Raw genomic sequence first — 4,112 nt, 5'->3', positions numbered from 1 at the left:
GCTTTATTTCTGCTAATATGACCTATGTGAAAATGTGAAAATTCTGAAGTTGTGTCTTGTACGGTAATGTCTCAGAACCCTAATTCGGCGATGGATACGGGTTAGAAGGTGTTACATTTGATTGGTATTGGAGCTACAATTTTGTCGATTCTAGGACTAACAAAGTACATATGAGTCTAGCTAAACATGCCATATTTATATGCTAAGATAGTATGATGATTCTTGACAATTAAAATGTGTTTTCGTATAGTAAATGGATCCTGATCGAGGCGTAGCTGATGATGTGGAAAGTAATACATCCGCTCCTACTCAAGGGGCAGTACTGGCTAATTCTAGGCCGATTTCGAGTAGTCATGAGGGAGAGGCTAAACAAGCCTTCTATTAGATGATGAACGATTGGTTCACATAGTATATTCGTACAAATCCGGCTATTCAACAACCCCCACCCTCGCCTAATCTTCCTTAGATACCTATAATACCTCAAGTTTTTATCTGATGAGATTAAATAAGCCCCCGGTTGATAAAATCAGAAAACATGGGGTGAAGAATTCAGAGCCACTATTGATGATGATGCTGAGTGAGTTGAATTTTGGCTCGATAATACTATTTGTGTGTTTGATAAGCTATCCTGTACCCCCGAAAAGTGTATAAAATGTGTTGTATCCTTACTTTGAGATTTTGCATATCATTGGTGGAATACATTGATATCAGTAGTTCCGAAAGAATGGGTGACCTGGGAGTTCTTTCAAATTCAATTTCGTAAGAAATACATCAATCTGAGATTCATTGATAGAAAACGTAAAGAATTCCTCAAGTTGAAACAAGGTTGTATGACCGTAACAGAATATGAATGAGAATTTGTAAAAATCAATAGATATGCCGAGAATGTGTTTCGATTGAAGCTATAATGTGTAAAAGATTTGAAGACGGGTTGAATGAAGACATTAAGTTGACAGTCGGGATACTTGAAATAAAAGAGTTTGTTGTACTAGTCAAGCGAACATGCAAAGCTGAAGAGCAAGGGAAAGAGAAAAGAAAAGATGACTTTGAAGCTAGATATTCACGAAAAAGATCATTGGGTGATAAACCGTAATTTATACATATTTTTACCCCATGTTTAACGCATTTTACGGATAATTTTCCATTAGAATTGGTGAATTCGATGCTCCTAATGCTTTAATTTCATGTTTTGCACTTAGGAGAGCATAGGAGAGTGAAAGGAACAAGAAACAGGCCAAAAACGGAGAAAATGGGCCAAAGTACGAAATCAACACACTGGACCTCTTCACACGGGCAGACCACAAGGCCGTGTCAATTTGGTAGGCTTGAGCACGGCCTGAAGTAATCGCGCACGGGCATGTCCCTACCGAGCCCAAGTTCAGTTCAATTCGGAAAAGGCTAATTTTGAGGGCTTTTAGGTATTCCAGAGCCTATAAATACACCTTAGAGGAGGAAGAAAAAGGAGGACAAAGTAGGGGGTAAGGAATTAGTCCAAGAAAGCCAATTGATTCATCTCAAAAGCCGAATTCATCATCAAGACTAAAGATCTCTCATCAATTCCGCTTCAGGAGTTTTGGGTTTTCTTTATGTTTTGAATTTTTTATTATTCTGAGATGTTTTCTTATTTAGTTATGAACTAAATCTCCTAAATACCTAAGGGGAATGAAACCTAAGACGAATCTTGTTATTATTTTCTGAATTGTATGATAAATATTTGACTTGTTCTTAATTATGTGTTCTTAATTCTTGTTTTGATATCCCAGGATGCCGATTCAAGATACGCTCTTATTCAAAGGAGGAATAGACCCTGTCTAAGAGTACATTTGTCATAATTAAGCGGAGTTGATTGCTGCGCCTAGACATAGGGTGACAAGATTTTGCCAGATTAGGGTGAAACCAAATAAGGGGATCCATAGATCGAGTTAATACAACCCTAGAGTGTTAATTAAAAAAAATTCTCGGTTATTCAATCTAGGGATTAGACGTTATTAGTCTTGAATAGGGATAATAACATAACTTAGGGATCTCTACGGAACAAGTTAAATGAATAAATCACCCGATTCAAAGCCAAAATAACAAGTACAATCTTGGTGGATTTTTCCTTAGGTATTGTCTTCATTCAATTGATTTTTCCAAAAGCAATTCCCCAATTCCATTCTCTGTGTGTTCTTCGTTTAGATAATTAGTTAGTTAAAACAAAAACCTCTTTATTCTTAGGCTAGATAATAAAAAGTTAGTCATTACTAGTACTTTTAGTTCCTTTGGGTTCGACAATCCGATCTTGCTAAAACTATACCACTGTTCGATAGGTACACTTTCCTACATCGCGATAATAGTTAGTTCAAGAACGAGAAATTATAAATATTTAAAACCTATCACGAAATCCTCGCGATCAAGTTTTTTGGCTCCACTGCCGGGGAACTGAAATATTAAGAACACTCAATTTTAGGTAAGTGATTAAGCTACTAACTAGATATCGAAATTGGGATTGTGCGGTGTATGCATAAAAAATATTAAGAACACTCAATTTTTATTACTTTAGCCATTTATTTTTCATGCACTTTAATTTATTTTTATAATTTATTAATTTAATTTTTCTTTCTCTTGGCAGGTTTTTATAGTTTATGACTAGAAGAAACCCTCATAAGCCATTAGAATGGGTAATCATGCTTATATTTTACTTGTTAATGAAGAAATCGATCATATAGTAGGAATGGAATTAAATAGTGAATAAATTATTTGTAGAAATCAAAGAAAATTAAGTGAAACAGGGCTAGAACGGCTGGAAGCTTAAGATACAGGGAGTTATTCACGCATGAAGGTCAGTGTAGAACAAGTCTAGTTTCAGAAAATATTTAAAAGATTTTCGATACTCAACCCCGGAACCGAAAAGATGGTTGAAAACCACAGTTTGTAGAAATCAAAGAAAAATAAGGCGGAGCTTAAGATACACAAAGAACAAGCAAGAAGACGATACTCAACCCCCAACCGAAGAGATGGTTGAAAACCACGGCGACAAGTAGCTACCTCCTACAATTGCGGCTAATCAAAATCCTGCTCCACGCACTATGTATGATTATGCTAAACCTTCTTTATCAAGAACTGAATTGAGCATAGTTAGACCTGCTGTAGCTGCAAATACTTTTGAATTAAAACCTAACACTATTCAAATGATACAACAATTTGTTCAGTTTGATGGTTTGCAGGATGAGGATCCCAACGCTCACTTAGCCAACTTCTTAGAACTATGCGAGACATTTTAAATTAATGTGTCTCTGATGATGCCATTCGTCTTCGGTTATTCCATTTTTCATTGAGGAACAAACCTAAACAGTGGTTGAACTCATTACCACAAGGGTCAACTACTACATGGGAATAAATAATTGAAAAAGTTTTACTAAAATATTTTTCGCTGGCTAAAACGGTTAAATTATGTAATGATATCTCTTCTTTTGTGCAAATGGATTTAGAAACACTCTACGATGTATGGGAGAGATACAAGGACCTTTTGAGAAGGTACCCTCACCATGGGTTACCACTTTGGCTGCAGGTTCAAAAATTCCATAATGGCTTGAATCCTTCGACTCGACAAACGGTTGACGCAGTTGCTGGTGGAACCATCAATAATAAAACACCTAAAGATGCCTATGAATTTATAGGAAGATGTCACTGAATAACTATCAGTGGCAAGTCATGAGGACAAAGCCAACAAAAACAACCGACATTTATAACGACGATTCGGTCACCATGCTCTCTAATTAGGTCAAACTCTTAAATAAAAAGATTGATGGTTTGCTTAGTTCTTCGCAGGTTCATCCAGTAATGCAGTGTGAAGCAAGTGGAAGTGGAACAAGCCATTCGGAATACCAACCTTATGGCCACAACATGGATAATGAGCAATTAAACTACATGGGTAATAATCCTCGACCTCAAAACAATCCATATAGTAACACTTATAATACAGGTCGGAGGAACCACCCAATTTCTCGTGGAGTGGTCAAGGAAATCAAAGACCACAACCACCTTCAGGCTACCAACAACCACCCTACCAACAAGAAAAGAAGCTGAACCTTGAAGAGATGCTCTCAAAGTTTATTTCAGTATTAGAAACT

The 4,112-nt window shown here is 36.5% G+C and overlaps 1 non-coding gene across 1 annotated transcript; it reads right to left on the bottom strand.

Annotated features, from left to right (window-relative positions):
* Positions 1-3,427: 3,427 nt before the first annotated feature.
* On the bottom strand, positions 3,428-3,534 carry LOC128287141 (small nucleolar RNA R71). The gene has a single exon (XR_008277837.1). It is a non-coding gene; the product is annotated as a small nucleolar RNA R71 (small nucleolar RNA).
* Between the last annotated feature and the right edge of the window lie 578 nt (positions 3,535-4,112).

This window comes from Gossypium arboreum, chromosome 13, assembly GCF_025698485.1.
Source record: "Gossypium arboreum isolate Shixiya-1 chromosome 13, ASM2569848v2, whole genome shotgun sequence".
Taxonomy (NCBI): Eukaryota; Viridiplantae; Streptophyta; class Magnoliopsida; order Malvales; family Malvaceae; genus Gossypium; species Gossypium arboreum.
This window is presented reverse-complemented; position numbering and strand designations above follow the sequence as displayed.